Source organism: Desmodus rotundus, chromosome 3 (assembly GCF_022682495.2).
Source record: "Desmodus rotundus isolate HL8 chromosome 3, HLdesRot8A.1, whole genome shotgun sequence".
In the NCBI taxonomy this organism is placed as follows: domain Eukaryota; kingdom Metazoa; phylum Chordata; class Mammalia; order Chiroptera; family Phyllostomidae; genus Desmodus; species Desmodus rotundus.
The window spans coordinates 125,582,240-125,604,514 of record NC_071389.1 but is presented as its reverse complement, the minus strand read 5'-3'; positions in this window follow the sequence as shown (position 1 = coordinate 125,604,514).

The window sequence follows — 22,275 nt, the reverse complement described above, 5'->3', positions numbered from 1 at the left end:
TATTCAAGAAAGAGGAAGGAAAGCTTCATATACATATGTAATCACAATATGCCACGTTGTGCTGAGCACTTCACATGTTACCGTAGGCAATTTTCATATCAACCTCTCTGCATTTTAAAAATAATAAATGCAGTCTGCTATCACAAACATTTTGTATGAGAACAGAAATTTAAAACCATGCCTGCAAGATTATGTTGTCACCCAATACTACCAAGCAGCAATACATGTTGTTTGACAATGCAAGACACTAAGAAATGATAATAAAATTAAATATTAAATAGCTTGTAAATGTTATCCTTCATTTTTCCTTGACACTCACAAGGTAATTTTCTATTCTCTCCCCTCAACTTTGGTAAATCTCTTCTTTCCAATGTAGATTTTTAAATGATCCTCTACCAAAATACACATGCAATTTACAAGTTTTACCCTAATCTTGCCACACTCAACATTTTCCTTTCTATTTTTTATTTCTTTCTAAATTACTTATTTTCATGTCTTGGTTTTCCCCATTAGATTAAAAAATCCTTTAAGAAATCATGGCCATCATGAACAAATCAACAAACAAGTGTGGCGTGGTTGTGGAGACAAGGGAACCCTAGTCCACTGTTGGTGGGAATGCAGACTGGTGCAGCCACTATGGAAAACATTATGGAATTTCCTCAAGAAATTAAAAATGGAGTTGTCTTTTGACCCAGCGACTCCATTGGTGGAATTACACCCTAAGAATCCTGAAACATCAATTCAGCCCCAATGTTCATAGCAGCACAATTTACAATAGCCAAGAGCTGGAAGCAACCTAAGTGCCTGCCAGGAAATGAATGGATCAAAAAATTGTGGTACATTTACACAATGGAATACTATACAGCAGAAAGAAAGGAGCTCCTCCCTTTTGCAACAGCTTGGATGGAACTGGAGAGCATTGTGCTAAGTGAAATAAGTCAGGTGATGAAAGAGAAATACCACATTACCTTACCTATAAGTGGAACCTAATCAACACAACAAACAAGCAAGCAAAATGTAACCTGAGACATTGAAATAAAGAACAAACTGACAGTAACCAGAGGGGTGAGGGGAGAGTAGAGAGGGATAATGGGGGGAAATAAGGGAAGGGCCATCAAGGAACATGTATAAAGGACATATGGACAAAGCCAAAGGGAGTAGGTTCCAGGATGGGAGGTGGGGATGGGGAGGGGTGCATGGTGGGGTGAAAATGGAGACAACTGTACTTGAACTACAATAACAAAGATTAAAAAAAAAAGAAATCAAATTAGTACTTTGCATACAGCAGCAGGCTTTCAGTAAATACTACTTTAAACAGTCTAATATTAAAATCAACTTACTTCCTCTTTAAAAATTTATTCCAAGATTTAGATATATTGAGAGAAATATAGTAAAACTATAGCTGAAATTTTGCTGAAATAATTTAATAAAGATTATAATTAATATTAGCAATGGGCATTCACTGTAGAAACAGGGAACAATTCAAAGTATTTTTTTTTAATTTTTTACTTCTCACTAGAAGCTACAGTAAAAAAATACTATCTTGTGGTGAGAAGAAATATATTTGAGGGTTTATTTTAGTAGGTCCAATAAATATTTTTATTTTTCTTTTAAGGGGTGATACTAGAGAAAAATAAGAAATCTTTATTTCCCATTACCTTCCATAGACTAGATAAATGAGAGATTATGAAAGAAAGTTATGTACTATCCAATAGCTGGATGGTTTTTGGAATCAAGGATGAAAGAACTAGAGAAAAAAATCTTTTCTATAAAATAATTTGATATAAAGTAATTAGATGCAGAGCTTCATTTGAAGCTAATCTTACAAATTAAAGAATGAAGATGCAGAAAAAATCAATTACTAATATTCAAATTGCTAATAGTCAAAATTGTACAACTATAATAAATCTTAATTTTGTTTTTTTTCTGCATTTTACAATTGGAAATATGAAAACTCAATATTCTGGTATGAAAGAAATTGATCAAATATTTAATAAATTTGAATAACCTAAATATGCTTCTGGATATAATACAATAATTGGTACCAGACTAGTTCTCTTGCTATAAACTATTTTAAGTTGGAAAATTGTGGAGGTGCTCCACCCGCAGAGCCCTCCCCCCACCCACCATCCACCAGGGAGGTGGATCAAGTCTACAAAGACATGATCTTCTGCTTGGGGAGGAAAGGTGGCCCATCTCTCAAAGGAGAAGGGCCAGGAGCCTTTTCCTCAAAGGGCTTCTATTGGGTTCAATTTGCACAGGAATACAGGTAAAGCTCATCAATCATTGTCAGGCAGTAGGATCAAACAATAGATAACATTCAAAGAACTATGAGGGCTTATTCTGAGTCAGGTTCAATTAGCTAAAGGGCCAAAAAACTTTGGGAAGCAAACTCATTTCACGCTTGGACCCTTATCAGAAAATTGAGGGCATTCTTAGCAAAGCAGGTTTCACAGGATTTTATGCATTCTTTTATAGGCCTGATCACCCCAGGAAACTGCCTGTTCCTGCCCAGGGCTGCACAGCCCTCTGTTGTCGTTTCAGGCTTCAGTCAGGCAGGGGAAGTAAGGCAGCCAAGAGATTAGGAGAGTTCTGACAGACAGAATGAGGACTCAGGCCCTGTCAAAGCCGAGGTGATGCGGATCCCGGCCAGCAGGAGCCTGTGTTGTGGCAGCAATAGACAAATACACACAGACTACAGAAATCCTGTGGAAAAAAAGGGACGGCATGGCCACTCTCTAAGTGAGAGAGGGTGAGAGGGGTAGAGAGAGCCCAAGAGAGAGAGCCGACCCCTGCCTGGACAGGCTTTTATTGCTTTTCTGGGCACATTACATCGAGGATGGTCCTCATTTACTATGCACAGGTTCACTGTAGGTGATTACCTTTTACAGACAACAAAGGACAGAAAGCTGCTAATTACTTCAAAGAGAAGGATGTTACAGCTCAAGGGGGAAAGTGGTTACACTCCATACTTGGGTGTCCGAGCACAGACTTTAGGAAGTTAAAGACACTCAGTAAACATTTGCTGCCTCAATTCAGGGTGAGGGAGTTTTAGCAAAGGCAAGTCGCATAGCAGCCTAGGTACAATGCAGGCCTGATTCCCCACGAGAGAACCTGTCCATGGGCGTGGGTCCTGCCTGCCAAACCTCACATCCACTGGCTTTTCCAAGTGGGAGCTGGGTTACATTTTCCATGCATGGAACAGTTCCCTATATTGAAGGGTGAGGGTCCATCACCCCCTTTTTCTATAGCCCCCCAAGTCCTTCCCTGATGGCCCTTTTGCAACTGTGCCTGTCTTAGGTCATTCTACCCTTGAGGAATCTGACCTGTCATTGGCTAACCAGTCATGCGCCAGGGGCCAAGCAGGGTGAAGTAAAAGGGGGCAGAGGCAGTGACCCTGCCAGGAAGATAAACTTTGTCTCCTTAGTGGCTTATGGTCCCAAGGTCTCTTACTCACCCTTAGCCGTGGGGGGTTACAGCTTCTGAAACCAGGCAGGGTGGTTCCCCACATAAAATATATATAATAACATTATTTTCAGGTCAATAAACAAAGTAACACTACAACTATGAGAAATGGGAAGTTAACAAAGTGGACCTGGACACAAAAGTCTGACTTGTTTTCTAGGGTCAGTTTTCTGGCAGCACTGCAGAAAGCCAGCGTCTGAACAGAGCACAGTGTTGATGAGCCAATGATCAGGCCTGTGAGCTGGAACATCAGAGAGATGAAGGATTACAAAAAGAGGTGGCCTGAAGAGTACATCCAAGGGCTTGTTGAGATGTCATGACTAAGAGGTGGGCTATACATGCAGAGAGTAGGATGCGCCAGGACTTTCCAGAAAGTGGTAACAACTGGGTTAAAAACAAGGTAGAAATACTGTGTTGCATTGGCAAAATTGAATTGACAAGAACAGAAATTGGGAAGATTGGAGTTCTGCCCCACCCAAAATTGTCAAAATTTATTAACATTTGTCAAATAACCAGAAATAGCAAAGTTAAAACCACAAAATCAATAAATAGTAGTTAGCAAGAGTATATTGTGTATGTAAGAACAGTTCATGAACTTGAGCTTTCAAATTTAAAGCTGATAAACAGCTCAGGGTCCTGATGTTATAAGATAGCTTACCAAGTGAAAATGAGGGACTTGTTTAACTTTCACAGTGATTGGTCATTACAAAGGGGATTTCCATGTGACAGGGATTGGTTAAAAGTAATTATATCATACCATTTCGAGGAAGACAATTTAAGTTTCTTTCATGATCATCAGAGATGTTTACAAGAAATAAGCTGTTCTGCATTTGTTCATGAATTAAGTTTTGCATATGTGGCTTAAATGGTTTTGTCTGTTCAGGGAATTTCCATGTATGGTCTCCATTTTGTATTTAATTTGAACACATTCATGGCACTCAGCTGACAGAAATAATAACCATGTCCTTAATGGGGAAGAGGAGAATGGAGTGTATTTGCCAATCAGTGGACATTTGGCAAAATCTGGAGACATTTTTGATAGTCACAAAGAGTGAAGCACTACTGGTATCTTATGGGTAGTGGTAGAGATGGCTAACCACCCTCCACTACACAAAACAGTCCCCACAACAAAAAACATTATGTGGTCCAAATTGTAGGAAATGCTCAGACTGAGCAATACAGTGCTACTCTCAACCTATCAAATCTACTTTCTACCTATTCCTCCAAGAAGTCTAGAACTAAGGTTCACCAAAATCCACAGAAGATGAAAAAAAGTAAAAAAAAAAAAAAAAAAAAAAAAAAAAGACATGTTATGTACACGGGAATAAAGAGAATAAATTCTGTTCATGTTTTATCATAAATAGAGGATGCCAATTGAGTGAATTTTATAAGTGATATAGGAAGGACTCATGTGGGGATTGACTATGGTAGTGGGGGGCAGGTTGGACGGAGGGGGACAAAAGGAGGGGAAGTGGGACATCGGTAATAGCATAAACAATAAAACATCAAAAATTTAAAAATAGAGCTGAAAGTTAAAAAAAGAAGAAAGAAAAAAAAAAGAAGAGAAAACTTGACAGAAATTTTATATACAGTGAAAATATCCTTGCAAAGCAAGTTTTAAAGGACATTTTCAAAAAACTAAAGCTGTGAGAGTTTGTCACTATGAGAAGTGATAAAATATCTTTCAATCAGAAAGGAAATTATATGAGATAGAAAGTTGAATGTAATGAGAAAATACAGACCACTGGGACTGAATCCGCGGAGAGTCTGATCTTCGGGGCTGATAGTTACTCAGCACGGCCTCGCAGATCCCAGGTGTTATCCACCTTCCAATTTGACATCGTTGACAGATATCAGCAAGATGGTGGCAATATGTTACTACTGTTTTAGCATCACTTTCTCATACAATAACTACCAGAGTAAGTAAATCTCTTTGAGGTTTTAAGAAGTAAAAAAGCTTTTCCAAAGACTTTGCTGCATGCCTCTCTGGCAAAGCCAATCACAGGCATGGATTTTGAAAGGCCATGATTGGTGTAGAACAGTTTCCTGACATGAGGTGAATCCCAGGGAGTCACCCTCAAAGTCCAGCACATGAAAGTGGAAGTTCCAACAGTCGCACCCAATCTAAATAGTTTTGTGCCCATCCTCCCCCCACACAATTATATCATCTATTTCAGACTGGCAACCCAACACTTAGGTGTTTGAAATGGAAATTATTCCAGTCTCCTGTTTAGGTTAGTGGTTCCTAGGAATATGTAAAAACACATTCTATATTCTATCGAGGTTTACAACTTTTTTGTGTGAAACCTGTAAACTGAAAGTCCTTTAGTCCTCAGGATGAAGGGCAGAAGGGAGAGGAAAGTGGACAGAAACAAAAATCTTCAATGACATCAGCTCTGTGGAACAAGATCAGAGAATGCCTCCCCAGGAAGTGGGGATGAGCTCCCTTGTAATGTGGAGCAGCAGGGACTGCACCTTTGGGCTCTCCAATGTAAAACTCTTCCCGGTTCTAACTGATACCATTGGCTGACTGCGTAAAGCACTGGAGCTACATACTCTACCTCCAGAGTTAGTTCTGCCCACAGTAAATATTTCAGGGAACCCCTGCGTTGCTCCTTGAGGCACTCGATATTTTTTACCCTTTTCCACCTATAGTAGAAACCATCACTGGGATACTGAGGTTTCTAAGATCAGTTTTTAGCTTCCCTACTGTCTTACTGCACACAGGCCTGTCTTTGCCAAGGGCCATCAGTGGGAACAACAGCAGTTTCTCTCAGTATATGCTTACATCCTCCGTCTGTCTACACCTTTCTGGGGGGGGTTTCTACAACGCCCCTCACTGCGTGTGGTTCCCATTCCCAAATATCTTTCTGCCATTTCCACCTGCCCAAATCTATCATCTTTAGATATCTACTCAATATTATCTCTGCCAGTGAGGCTGTTTTTTTCTGTTTAATGTGGGTTTTCTTTTCTTTTCTTTTTTATGTTTTTCTCAATCCAAAAGGCAGCATCAATTGATTCTAGACCTTAAATGTTTGTTGCCTTTCTGCCATTATTTCCTGAAAAAATTCAGCTCACTTCTCCCTCCTCAACTGTAACCTTACTTTAAGCAAGACTGAAGCCATCCTCACTCTGCTTCAAGGGAAAGAATACTGTCTTTGCGCTCAGACATGGACAACTTTAATTCCAACTCCGTCGTTTACAAGTATGACTTTAGACAAATCACCAAATCTTTCTGGAACTTAGTGTTATCCATTTGTTAATAAAAAATGTAATACACTTGAGATTGGTGAACCTTAGTGTATGTTAAACTTTAAGTAAAGTAAATATGAAAAATCTGAATGAGTTAATCAATGAAGCTAAATTAATTTTAAATGTGTATTCAGGTTTTTTGTGTAATTCAGTAACAGCTTTTTCAAATGTCAGTGACAAATTTTAAATAAGGAAAATATTACCCACGTGGGTGTACTGTTTTTAGAATTGTACCAAAGATGACTTACTCCCAAATAACAATACCAAGAAAACACTAATTAATATGTATAATACATAGTATGTATAATTATATATTTAACTACATATTAAAATAAATACATATTAAAACAAATTAAAGAAAAATCTATAAATTAATAACAATTAATGAATCTAGATTAAAAGATATATATGGGTGTTTTTTATATTGTCTTTCAAATTTCCAACATATTTTATATGTTTCAAAATAAAATATTTTAAAAGTCAGTGAAGGACAAAATAGACTATTCAGTAAACTACATAAAGAAACAAAATATCCAAATTTGAAAAATATTTATATCCAAAGATTATTTCTATGTGAATTAAAATCAAGTTTGGGAAAGTTTATTTTAAAAAATCAAGTTTATTTCACTACGTATAATGCTTTCTAGATCCATCCATGTTGTTGTTAAGGGTAGAGGTTCCTTATTTATTTCTGCTGTGTAGTATTCCATTGTGTAAATGTACCATAGTTTTTTTTTTAAGATTTTATTTATTTATCTTTAGAGAGAGGGGAAAGGAGGGAAGAAGAGAGGAAGAGAAACATCAATGTGTGGTTGCCTCTCACGTGGTCCCCACTGGGGACCAGGCCCACAACCCAGGCATGTGCCCTGACTGGGAATTGAACCAGTGACCCTTTGGTTCGCAGCCTGTGCTCAATCCACTGAGCTACACCAGCCAGGGCTGTAACATAGTTTTTTGATCCACTTATTTATTGATGGGCATTTAGGTTGCTTACAACACTTGGCTATTGTAAATTGTGCTGCTATGATTGTTTTGATTATCAAGACCTTATAATATAGTTTGATACCAGGTATTGTGATCCTTCCTACTTTGTTCTTTCTCAAAATTGCTATGGCTATTCAGGGTCGTTTATGGTTCCATGTAAATTTTTGAAATGTTTGTTCTATATCTGAAATATGTCATTGGTATTTTAATAGGGATTGCATTGGATCTATAAATTGCTTTGGGTAGTGTGGAGATTTTGATGATGTTAATTCTTCTAATCCATGAACACGATATATGTTTCCATTTATTTGTGTCTTCCATAAGATGAATATTATTTTTATTCCCACTTTACAGTTTAGGAGACAAGTTCAGATCTTTTAAGTAATGTGATTAAGATTACTCATGATTGATAAAATGAGAGCCAATATTCTCTAAATGCCAAGACTCCTTTCTTTGGATTTTATATTGGTAGATATTTTTTCAAAAAATGCAACTTATTCTAATTATTATAGTGAACCTGATGATGATTATGAATAAAAATATATATTTAAAAAATAGTTTAATTGATAGATGAAGAGAAAGATACAGCTATGGGATGGACAAGAGCTTAAGGGGAAATGGAAGAGGGCATAAGAGGGATAAATGGTAATGGAAAAATATAGTGAAAATGTGTCTGTAAAAAAAAAAAAGGTTATCTTGAGTTGACAGAGATGTATTTTCTTCTTACCAATATGTCAAGTAATCACATCCTTGTTCTCATGATTCAAGAATTTCAGTTTCTTACTAAAGCGATTATTTTTATACGGTTGACTCTCCGGTTACACAAGGTTAACTGCGCATGCATATGCATATTTATGAATCTGACAAGCACGGCAGGCATTAGTTTGTGTTTGCTCCGGGTCAAAGATTGAAACACTGATTATTGCTTACTGGGAGCACAAAAGGACATACAAGACTTGACAATGGCTATATATTAGCTTTGGGTACCAGTGCGACTACTGCATATTCAGAAGGCTCAAGCAACTTTTACTGAAATTGAATCAGTCCTTCATAAATTAAATCATTATAGTTAATCAGCCAGGGCTATCCTATGTGTCTATGGGAAATGAATCTATGTCTTGCAAAAAAAAAAATGACACTATTATTGAAGAACACCATCAGCTAGGAGTTAACACCATTAGGGCTGATCAGCCAGCATTCTGCCAGCCTTGAGAGCATGTAACAAGCTCTATTATAAATACTGGAATGTAATTAGACCTCATCAGATTTACTGAAAAATGACAACAAGCGCTTGGCGAACCTGTACAGATGATCGGCTATTCTGGTAGTCGTACTGCTCTGCCACATGGTGGTGTTTGGTATGATTATACTATTTTCTGCATGTGAAGTAAAATTTAATTACTGGGACAAGAAAAGTTACATCTAATCATTTGTCTTTTTCCCTGGAAGCATGTTTGTTTCATGAAAATATTGCCATATCTTAAAACAGAAAGCTGAAGTATCTTATTGCCATGTTGTCGGGGAGAAGAGAATACACTTAGATCTGGGGCTGCCTGTTGTACTAGTGGGGTTCAATTAGGAAAGCACAATCACTATGAGAATTATGGAATAGGGAATTTATTATAGGAATTAACCTTTACCCCATTGTGGGAGGAGATAGGGAAGAAATGTCCAAAAAGAAAACACTAATCAGGGAAAAAATATTTGTCAACCCAGGCACAGGAGAAAGAGCTAGAGTTTGAAAGCGAACATGAGAACTGACATGTCTATATTTAGCTACTTGCTTTGAACTAAAGGAGGGAATTGCTATAGAAGTGTATGAAAAGCTGTTGACTCATTATGGCTACTGCCTCTATAAGGTTGGAGCTAATCATCTGGTGGTAAGCTTGTATCAGGATTGACGGCAATTGGGAAGGACAGTTAGATGAGAAATGAAGATTGAAGACAAGTGGAAATCACTGTTACTTCTGCAATACCCTTGTATCATCCCTAGCTAACAATGACATCCAGAGCATAATGACAACCATTTTATTTTTGCCTTTCCAATTCTGTGCAAATTTACTTGTGTTCAACTTTATGCTGGCACTTGAAAAAAAAAAGAACAATGACAGGAAACAGTTTTTGGAAATACTAAGTTAACAATACAGTAATCTAGATCTCAGGAGAAAGTTAACTTCTGGAAGAACTTGAGGTGATGGAAAAACTTAGTTTGAGTGTACAGTAAAAACACAAATACTAAGTGATCACTTAAAACTAGCAAAAACATCAAGTCCAAACATGACTGGGCTGAAAAAAATTATATTTATTTATTTATTTATTTATTTGGAAACTCTGAGGTTACAGATAGCAGAGATACCCCAAGGTAATGGAATTAGGTTTTAGTTTGATAGAATTCGGGTCCATTACTATGGGTAGCTTTTTGTTATGGTGAAATCTTAACCATAGACAGAGGGTATGCCCTGCTATCTCAACTGACTAAAAGTGAACTTACGACATCTTAAGCTTGTTTCCAAGCACATTCTCTTCTTATTGTCCACTTAATATTTGCGTTTCATGACTTCATTATTTTCTTCCTTTGTGAAAATATTTATACACACGCATACATCTGTAAGCAACATTTAACCTATTGGCACATTTCATTAGTGCATCACATTACAAAAATCCTTCTAAAATATTATTTTTTCTTAATATGTTTCTGAAACTTAACCATGTTGGTACACATGTTCTAAAATACACATTTTAATTGTTTAGGGAGGGGAAGCATCCCTGAGTATGTAATACCTTAAAACACCTTGTGAAAATACATAACAAACTGGTTTTCCTCCACCTCACTGTTGGTAATAGAAAATGAAAAATTAAATAAACATAAAAACCATGCCTAAATTAGAGTTGGTATTCTATCAACATACCAGAAAAGATTTTTCTGACAACAATGAAAAGATTATTAAGAGAATTTGTGGACTGTTATGATAAATAACAATATATGTCTCAATAATGTTTTAAAAATAAAACAAGATGTATAAAGTACCAGGCAGAATAGATAATGCATAAGGTCAGCTTATTTTCCTGAATTAATACTAGAATATATACTATACAAGTCTGTCTGGAAACAGTGCAACCATTGTTAATATAACGAGAATGGTTTGCCTGACATCATACACATGTGAACAATGACAACTTCACTGTACTAGTCAGTGGGGTGGTAGACACCATTGAGTGAGCACGTGTACTGTGTGATCATCACATTCAAAATGACTGTCTGCTTGACATGTATATTAAATTGAATGCTGTTAGGATTATGTTCCCTTTCTTTAAAGGGTATTGAAGTTTTATGCTGACATACCTATTTATTTACTCTTGTTAGAGTAAATAAATGTACTCTTGTACTCTTGAGTGAGTACAGTGACAAATCTGCATCAACTTTTGCCTTAAGCTTAAACATTCCTCTGCAGAAACTATTAGGATGATTCCAAGTTAGCCACTTATTTTGATATTTGGAAGATACTAGTCATTCTCCAGGGCAGAATGTAAACACATGATTTTGCAAAGCTTTGCAACATCCTCTATGAAAACCTTAAATTTGTCCATCAATAGCTGGGTAAATCTTTTGCTTGTGGAACTGTGGTACCTTTATGATTCCTTCAAAATTATCATTAAAAATGGAGTTAACTGCATTTTTCTTGACTTTTCCTCCTCTGGGCATTTCAACAGTTTGCAAACAAATAATCATTTCCATCAAATCAATCTCTACTTAAGATGCCTAGGGCATTTATTATTTTCTTGACCACATTATGACTTTAATGAAGAAATCAAATACAGAAAATTATTCTAACAAGAGTAAATAAATAGGTATGTCAGCATAAAACTTCAATACCCTTTAAAGGAAGGGAACATAATCCTAACAGCATTCAATTTAATATACATGTCAAGCAGACAGTAAAAAAATTACTAGACATGTAAGAAAGCAAGAAAATATGATAATCTAAAAATCAGTAAACATAAACTGATTCCAAGATGACTCAGATTATAAATAGCTAATAAAAACTTTAAGTCAGCTATTGAAAGTACTTATAAAACTTAAAGAACAAGATGGATATGATGAAAATTTGGGAAATCTCAGCAGAGCATAAAAACTAAAACTATTTAAAGTTCTAGAACTAAAAAGTACAATAGTGGATATAAATAAAAATGTTTTGATGGGTTTATCAGAAAAATGGATATAAGAAAAAATAGTTAATGAATTTGAAGATACATTATCTAACTCATTAACACTGAAAAGCAGATATGAATTAAAAGATTGAAGAAAATTAATTATGCCTCAGTGGCTTTTGGGACAAAAGCCAGAAGAGAGATCTCATCAGAAACTTAATTGGCCAGAACCTTGATCATGGAATTAAAACCTCCAAAACTGTGAGAAAATAAATGTCTGTGGAAATTTGTTATGGCAGCCCAAACATACTAATACTCCTTATGAAATACACATAATAAATAATTTATGAAAGTAAAAGTACAGGATAATAATTACTTATATGAATGCAAATATGTGCAAAACTATATTCTTTTTCTATATTATATTTTTTGGTAAAAAGCCATATAACATTAAATCAACTATATGAATATTTCTGTAGTAGATTTCTAGAACTTTTCCATATTGCTTGATGGAAACCGTATACCCATTGAATAGCAACTTTTGTGTTCCCCTGTCACCCTAAGCCTGTAGCAAGAGTCATTCTTTTCTCCGATTTACAAGGTTGACCACTTCAGATATTTGATGTAAAGGGATCATACAGTCTTTGTTCTGGCTTAATTCATTTAGCATAATATCCTCAAGATGTACCCATGTTGTAACATTTGACAAAATTTCCTTTTTTAAAAGAAGAATAATATTTCATTGTGTGAATATATCTCATTTTCTCTATCCATGTATCTGCAGTGGATACTAAAGTTGACCTACAAATGGCCAACAGTTATACAAAAAGATGCTCAACATAAATATTCATCAGGGAATTCCCAATTTAAATTATACTGAGATATCACCTCATACCTGTTAAATAGCCATTATCAGAACACATCAGAAAATAATAAATGGTGGTGACAATATGGAGAAATTAGAACCCTTGCACACTATAGGTGAGAATGTAAAATGATGCAGCCATTATAGACGACAGTAAGGAGAGTCCTCGAAAAATTAAAAACAGAACTACTCTATTATCCAACAGTCCCACTTCTGGGTGTTAATCCACAGAATTAAAAAGAGGCTCTCAATGAACTATGCGTACTCTCAGGTTCACTGCAGTATTATTTATAGTAGACAAAAGATGAAAAACCTCTATGTACTTCTTTCTTTCTTAAATTCTTAATTGAATTTATTAGGGTGACATTGGTTCATAAATTACATAGGTTTCAGGTATACACATCTGTATACTGTAGTGTGAGTTTATCACCCCAAGTCAAGTCTTCTTCCATCACCATTTATTCCCTCTTTACCCTTTCCGATCTCCCTCGACCCTCCTTTCCCTTTGGTAATCACCATACTGTTGTCTGTGTCTATGAATTGTTACTTTCTTTGCTTAACCCCCTCACCTTTTTCACCCAGCCCCCCAAACCCCTATCTTCCCACAACTGTCAGTATCTTCTCTGTATCTATGTGTGTTTCTATTTTTTCAGTTTATTTTGTTCATTAGATTCCACACATAAGTAAAATCATATGGTGTTTTTCTCTGACTGTCTTATTTCACTAAGCATAATGTTCTCCAGGTCCATCCATGCTGTTACAAAAGGTAAGATTTCCTTTTTTATGGCAGAGTGGTATTCCATTGTGTAAATGTACTATAGACTTTTTATTCACTGTTCTACTGATGGGCTCTTGAGCAGCTTCCAGGTCTTGGCTATTATAAATAACCTCTCTATTTGTAAATGTATATTCTTTGAAGCCATGGCATGTAAATACTCTGTACACATTATTTTATGTGCATTTTTGCCTCCTTCCTAAGTAGACATGTGCATCAGAAATGACTTCAGATTTTTTAAATTGTGAACATTTGAATTTTTAAATATAAAATTCATAATAAAAAGGTTACTTTTTAATCCATAAAAATAGAGGTTAAAATAGAAGCAAAAATTTTGGCTATCCTTAGGTACCACATGCCCAAAACTCTAAGTTTATTTCTATTTTTCCTCAAAATATACATAGCTCCATATGTCTTGTAACCACTATTCTACATAGCTCAGTAACTCAGCTATCATCTATATGCAAAGAATTGAGCTTTAGATTTAGTAAGTGATATATAAAATAATATTAAAAATAAATCAATGTAATGATATCTAACTTTGTGTGTGTGTGTGTGTTAACCATAGATATGATTGATTGCATTTGTGGACTGCACTGATATTTTTTATTATTTTATTTTAGTTTTGCTGTATGTAAGTTCTGTCATCTTACTGTCCTGGAAACACTGATTCCCCGCTGTAATCTCTGCTGGTGTAAAACACAGCTGCCTAACAAATGTACACTGCAATGGGCTCCTCTTAGCATCTGCTAAAACTCAACACAGTGTATAACCACTCTTTTCAGAGCACATCAATCACGGAAGAGTGAGACAGAATTAAAGAGTTAGACTTGCTTGGCTCCCTTTGTATCTAAGTTAAGGATGTATGACCCATTGCATTCATTGTGCTTACGACAGCTGTTTCTTATTATTAAGAAAAGCAGCTTTGCATGCAGAACATAAAACAATAAACGCTAGCCATGTGGATAGAGTACATTTGTTTCTAAAGGTTATAAATATACGCTTAATTAAAAAGTAAGGTGATGGTAACCATATTTCACAGAGAACAAACGGTACCACTTCAGGCAATAAAGTGTAACACCTCCTGATCAAAAGAAAACAAAATGCTGGATCCAACGATCCCTAACACTGAAAAAAATCTGTAATTAGTAGAGCTACTTACAGTGAGCATAAAATGTTTTGGGTGCTTAAAAATTATGGTAAAGAAAGAACATCTTTAGGTGTTTTACCTAGAATGCCAACTAATTCAACCCAAAGACTGTTCAGAAGTACAGAAAATATAAAAGTGTTGTTAGGTGTATAAAAGAATTTAAGCTGGAGGTTATGATTTTAATTTTACTTCTCTGTGTATGTATTTATTAGAAACTTGGAAACACTTGCCCTGGAGAGTGTGGCTCAGTTGGCTGGAGCATTGTCCTGTAACCTAAAGATTGCAGGTTTGATTCTAGGGCCAGGTGGGTATCGGAGGCAACAAATTGATGATTCTCTCTCTCCCTTCCCCTCTCCTTAAAAGTAATGAAAAAATGTCCTCAAATGCGGTTAAAAAAGTAATTAAAAAATTGGAAACATTTAAACACTTTTTGCCATATTCAATTTGTAATATTAAACTTCATTTCTTTAATAAATATAACAAGTAAGTATTAATAAATATGTTGACAACTAATCCTATACTTTCATTATTCCCTGCAAGTTGAAAGTTTATAAAGCAAAACTCATTGAGGTAATTTAAAGACTTTCTTGGTTAGGAAACTTATCAATCAGTAGAGGTCGAACTAATAAAATGCATTATTTAAAACATAACAAACTTTTGAAATAATATTTTCTATATTATACTATTTTCTTTAATCTCTTTCAGACTAAAGATCAGTATGTTTCTAAGTGTTCTTTGCTGATTTTGAGTAGTAAAATGGCAATATAAGAAAAGAGACACTTCTCCAAGGAGGACATATAGAGGTCCCATAGACATATGAAAAGATGCTCGACGTCACTAACTGTCAGAGATGCAAATTAAAACCACAATGAGGTATCACCTCCCATCAGTCAGAACGGCTATCATTAATAAATCAACAAACAAGTGCTGGCGCGGTTGTGGAGAAAATGGAACCATAGTGCACTGTTGGTGGGAATGCAGACTGGTGCAGCCACTGTGGAAAACAGTATGGAGTTTCCTTAAAAAACTAAAAATTGAACTGCCTTTTGACCCAGCGACTCTGCTGCTGGGACTATACCCTAAGAATCCTGAATTACCACTTCAAAAGAATTTGGCACCCCTATGTTCATAGTGCTTAGAACAGTAAATGTGTGAATCAAAAAACTGGCACATTTACACAATTAAATATTATGCAGCAGAATTAAAGAAGAAAATTCCTATGCTTAATCCATAGGTAACAGAATAAAGTTTGTTTATTAAATAGAATTGCTTTAAAGAATAAAGCAATTATTTGTATTGAATGGGTTAACAATAATATATAATATTAATTCATTACTATATTTTCAAACTCTATATTGATCCCTTCAATATATACTGTGGGGGGCTCTGCCCACAGTGCCCCCGGCCACCACAGATGAGAATAAGTCTACCAAGACAGGATCTGCTTGGGGAGGAAAGGTGGCCCATCTCTCAAAGGAGAAGGACCAGGAGCCTTTTCCTCAATGGGCTTTTATTGGGTTCAATTTACACAAGAATACAGGTAAAGCTCATCAATCATTGTCAGGTAGTAGGATCAAACAATAGATAACATTCAAAGAACTCTGAGGGCTTATTCTGAGTCAGGGTCAGTTAGCTAAAAGGCTATAAAATTTTGGGAAGCAAACTCATTTCATGCTTGGACCCTTATCAGAAAATTGAGGACATTTTTAGCAAAGCAGGTCTCACAGGATTTTATGTATTCTTTCTTAGGCCTGATTGCCCAGGGAACCCTCCTGTTCCTGCCCAGGGCTACACCACCCTCTGTCATTGTTTAAGGCTTAAATCAGGCAGGGGAAGTAAGGCAGCCAAGAGATTAGGAGACTTCTTGCAGACAGAATGAGGACTCAGGCTATGCCAAAGCCAAGGGGTGAGGGTCCATCACCCCCTTTTTTCTACAGCCCCCCAAGTCTTTCCCTGATGGCCTCTTCATGGCCATGCCTGTCTTAGATCACCGCTCCCTTGAGGAATCTTACCCGTCATTGGCTAACTGGTCAGAGTCAGGGCCAAGCAGGGTAAAATAAAGTGGGCAGAGGCAGCACCCCTGCCAGGGAGATAAGCTTTGTCTCCTTAGTGGCTTATGGTCCCAAGGTCTCTCACTCAGCCTTAGCCATGGGGGGTTACAGCTTCTGAAACCAGGCAGGGCGGTTCCCAACAATATACTATGTACATGCTAAGCCCAAAGGAAATAATGATGAATGCAACAGTCTGTGAGGAAAATGGAATTCACAATCCAGTGAAAGAAACAAACACTAAATAAGTGCCCAAATACAAGAATAAATATTGATAATAGTTCAAATGTTTTCTGAGAGAATAACAACAGTATAATGAGAGAGAATTAAGCAACTGAGATTATGAGGTGGTCAAAAAGTGTTTGTCAACTAAAAATATTTTAAAAACACTCATGAAAAGAACCGAAGGAAATCAGTGAAGATAGTGTCAAAAGCAAATAGGCTCTGATACAGGAAAGGGCTCAGTATACTTCATCATATGACAGAGGATGATGTGACTAGAGCAAAGAAAGTGGGCATAAGGCCCGGCTAGTCCAGGCAGAGCCTTGTAGGGGCTGGCAAGAAGTTTGGGTGATACTGAGTCCATGACAAGAAGGCATGATGAGTTTAAGTAAAAGGTGCTCTATGATATGTATTTTTTCCATTTGCTATATAGCATAATATATTTGATAGTTGGTCTACCATATATGATGATCTACATTTTTAAAAGGCAATAATCATCTTTACTCATAAAATTTTAAATATATACCCATTATCTTACCCATAATTTGCAAAAGCGATTGCAACATACAGTTTTCGAAATCTCCATGTGACCTTGAGTCATTTTAACAACAGCTCATTATAAATGCTCATAAATAAATAGAAAATTTTAAATACAAAGTTTCAGAATACACATTTTCAAATTATTTCTGTAGCATGATTTATTCAGGGATTTATTCTATAAAATATGCATTAAATATTTAGTGAAATGAAGTACACAGTTTGAGTAGCATTTTTTAAAGAAAAACATTTCCTTTGCTTCTGTCTCACTTTTTAATTATAATTTTGTTTTAGCATATGTATGACCTATATATATATTTTGAAATCAAAATGTTAGGACCCATTTTAAAGCTCATTATTTGGCAAGTGGGAGCTATTAATCTGGCTCCTGTGTGTTTTTGCCAGACTCCATTAGTCTGGAAGCATTTTCTTATTTCATTGAATAAGCCTATTCCAGCTTCCTTTGGAATTACTTTGTCCCACATCTGAAACCAGTCATTTCTATAAAAAGCACTAATTTTTGTTTGTTTGTTTGTTTCAGGAGAGAATAGTATCTAGAATGGGCATGAAATATGGTCATTTCCAATGAGTAGTTGGCTTCCATGTCTTTTAGTAATTACTTGGCTCCAGGGTCTTTAACTCCAGTTCAGCATCATAGTTCAACATCACTCTTTCCTCTCCTTTTCTTGTTCCATATTTGCATCTCTCTTCACCAGAGTATTTATGAACAATTGTTGCTAAGAAAATCAATATATTTATTCATTTACTAAATTATTCACAGAAACAAATTCAACAGAATGTTTTGATGTGTTAAATAATAACATGATTCAAAATTCAAAACTGTGGGGATAGGTACATTTACTAAAGTGTAATCCACTATTTCATTACTTTAGACCCACCTTCTGTAAGTAGCTATTTCATTAGTTTTAAAAATGTACTGTTCTTGAACAAAATTTTTCCAAAAGTTAGACTTATTTCTTTCAAGAACAAGTAATACATTACACATACATTTTTAACATTTTAAGTTAATAATATAGCTTAAAAAACATTAAAAATAAGTTCACAGAGATTTTTCTTATAATTTTATAACTTCATAGTGTTCTAATAAAGAGTACCTTTTTTCTTCAGACAGTAACCTATTTATGGTATTATATTATTTTTAATATATTGCTATTTAAATTGCTCTTGTGAATACATTTGTGTATGTGTTCTTGTTGATAGTATGTCATTGGTTGCTTGTTTTCAAATTAGTGGACATGTAATCCAGGGTAAATTCCTAGAAGTGAGATTGCTGAGCAAAGGCCCAAAACAAATGTGTTCCATAAGATTTCTCTAAATCCCCTTCATAAAGATGGGACCACGTTAACTTGCAAATTAAGGAAATGTTCTTACCCTCCTAGTAGTCAGGTTTGCTCTGTTCAATCAACTTTTGAAAGTTTGCCAATCTAAAAGGTGAAAAACATCTACCTCAAAATGTTTTGATTTACATTTGTCTTAGTGTAAATGAAGCTGAGCAACTTTACATATAATTTACATATATTTTAGATTCAGTTATGGCTGTTTATTTGTTTTGCCTATTTTTGTAAGATGTTTTTCAACTCAGCCCGTCGATTATTTTGATGCTGTTAATTTATATATCAAGATATAATTTGTATACAAAGAAATTTCTAAGCCTTACTTGAAGAGTTTGAGGAGACTTACTAAATTTACTTCTAAAGACTATGTTTTTGATTATAAATTTAACATTAATTTATTAGCTTTCTATGTTTCAGTTGTTTATTGTTCATATGACAATGCAATTGGCACATTAACCTTATATCATGCAAACCTGATCAATAGATTTACTAGTTTTACATATGTATAGATTGCTTAGAATTTCCTACTCATAGAACTGAGTTTTCTGAAAATAAGAATGTCCCTGAGCAAGAACCAGTTAGGCAAACTACTATTGAAGTAATATAGTTCATTCCCCTGGGTTTCCTAAGTACATGATCATATCCTATTCATGGAATACACTCGCACCCCACCAATGGCATTTTCACCTTTTCATAAAATTATATATGCTTCAATTTTTGTGTCTGATCAGGCTCACCAGAATCTCCACTTCAATATTGAACAGTACAATATATTTATTGTATTTTTATGTTAATTCTAATGCATCTAATATTTTACTATAAGTATATTGTTTTGTGAGTATTCCATATCAGTCTTTTCAATTTTAAACAAGTTTATTTATTCTTAGATACATGATATTTTAACACAAATATGGCTTGAATTGTATTAAATTGTTTTGGAAATTTATTCAGTTGTCATATTATGATATTGACCCTACCCTCCTTCAAGACTTACTAAAAGGCTGTAGCAATCAAAACAGTGTGATGAAGGAAAGATGAATAGATCAATGGAACAGAAGCAGAGGTAGCCTCAGATAAATATCGTTAATTAAATTTTGATAAAATATAAAATATCACACATTGAAACAGAGATATCTTTAACAAATGGTGCTGGAACAATGAGCATCCACATCCAAATAATAAATCAGGACATAGATCCTTCAAAAATTAATTCAAAGTGAATACTAGAACTAAATATAAAATACAAAATAATAAAACTCTTAAAAGAGAATATCTAGATGACCTTAAGTGTGGCAATGACTTTTTAGATACAACACCAAGATAACTACCCATGAAATGAATACTTTTAAGCTGGATTTCATTAAAATTTAAAAAAATCTTTTTTTTCAAAAGACATTGAGAGAATGAGAATACAAACAACAGACTGGAAGAAGTTATTTGCAAAACAAATCCAAAAAATTATACATTGAATACTTAAAGTCAACAAAAAGAAAACAAACAACATAATTTTAAAATGAGTCAACATTCTAACAGACACATCACTGAAAAAATATACATCTGGAAATAAGCATCAGAAGAGATGCTCATATCACATGTCATTAGAGAAATGCAAATTAAAACGACAATGAAATACCACTACTCCTCTATTAGAATAGCCAATACCTGGAATATTGACAACACCAAATGCTGATAAGGAGGTGAAGCAACAGGGATTTTCATTCATTTTTAGTGAGGATGCAAAATTGTACAACCACTTTTGGAGACAGTTTGGTGTCTTTTTACACAAGTAAACATTCTTACCATGTGATCCAGCAGTTTTGTTCCTTGTTATTTACTCAAAGAATTGACAGCTTACCTCCACACAAAGCTTGCATGTGATGTTTTTAAGAGCTTTACTAATAATTGGAAAAACTTGAAACCAAACAAGCTTTCCTTAAGACAATGAATGAATGAATACACTGTGGTAATTCCAGACAATGGAATATTATTCAGTACTAATAAGAAATGAGGGATCGAGCCATAAAAAGACCCTTAAATGCATATTCCCAAATGAAAGAAGCCATTCTTTCATCCTGAAAAAACTATATATTCTCTATGATTCCAACTAGATGACATTCTAAAAAATGCAATCCTGTGAAGGTAGCAAAAAAAATAGTGTTTGCCAGGTACTAGATTGCAGGGAAAAATAAAAGACAAAGCACAGCTTATTTTGGGGACAGTGAAATGCTCCTCATGGTACTATCATAATGAATATGTGCCACTACAAACATTTGTTTAAACTCATAAATGTACAAGAGTAAGAGTAAATCCCAACGTAAACTATAGACTTTGGATGGTTATGAGGTGTCAACATAGGTTCCTCTATTACAACAAGTGTTCTGTTCTGTTGGGAACTGTTGATGAGGGAGGCTATGTATGGGTCGGCATGGAAGTATTTGGAAAATCTCTGTATCTCCTATCAATTTTCCTTTGAGCTTAAAACTGTTTTAAAAATAGTCTGAAAAACTGCACACATTTAATTTACGCAATTCAATGAATTTGGTCATATGCACACACGCATGAAATCACCACCACCGTCAAGGTAATAGATGTCTTCATCGCCTTCAAAAGTTTTCTTATGTTGTTTTGTTTTATTTTTATTTTTTGTGGTGATAATACTTAACATGTTTTCTACCCTCTTACAGGATTAAGGGAACAACAGACACTATGCTTGCTGTACAACAGATCTCTAAACTAATTCGTGTGGATAATTGAACTTTCATATCAAACTAAAAACTCATTTTATCTTCACTCCAGCTTCTTGAATCCAACATCTTATTATCTACTTGTGTAAGTCTAAGAATTTTGTATACCTCATGTAACAGGAAACATCAGTATTTGTCATTTTTGACCGACTTATTTCACTTAGAATAATGTCTTTCAGGTTCATCCATGTTGTCTCAAATGACAGAGGTTTTTTTTTTTTATTTCTAAGACTGAATCGTATGTATATAACACCTAGGCTTTATCTGTTCATCCATTGATAGACATTTGGGCTGTTCCCATAACCTGGCTGTTGTGAATAGTGCTGCAATGAACATGAGAGTGAATGTACCTCTTCATGACTTTAATTTCAGTTAGTTGGGGTTTATAGCACAAGCACAAGCAAATATGAACAAGTGGGACCACATCATACTAAAGACTTCTGCACAGCAAAGGAAACAAGCAGCAGAGTGAAAATGCAAACTACATAAGGGCTGACAGGATTTGCAAGCCATGTATCTCATAAAAGGTGAATATCGAAGATATGTAAGAAAACCATATAACTCAATAGCAAAAAATAAAAATAATAACAATAACACAATTTAAGAAATGAATAAAGAACCTGAATAGGTATTCATCCAGAGAAGAAAGAAGACATACAAATGGCCAACAGAAATGTGAAAAGGTGCTCAGCATCAGTAATCATTAGGGACATGTGAATCAAAACTACA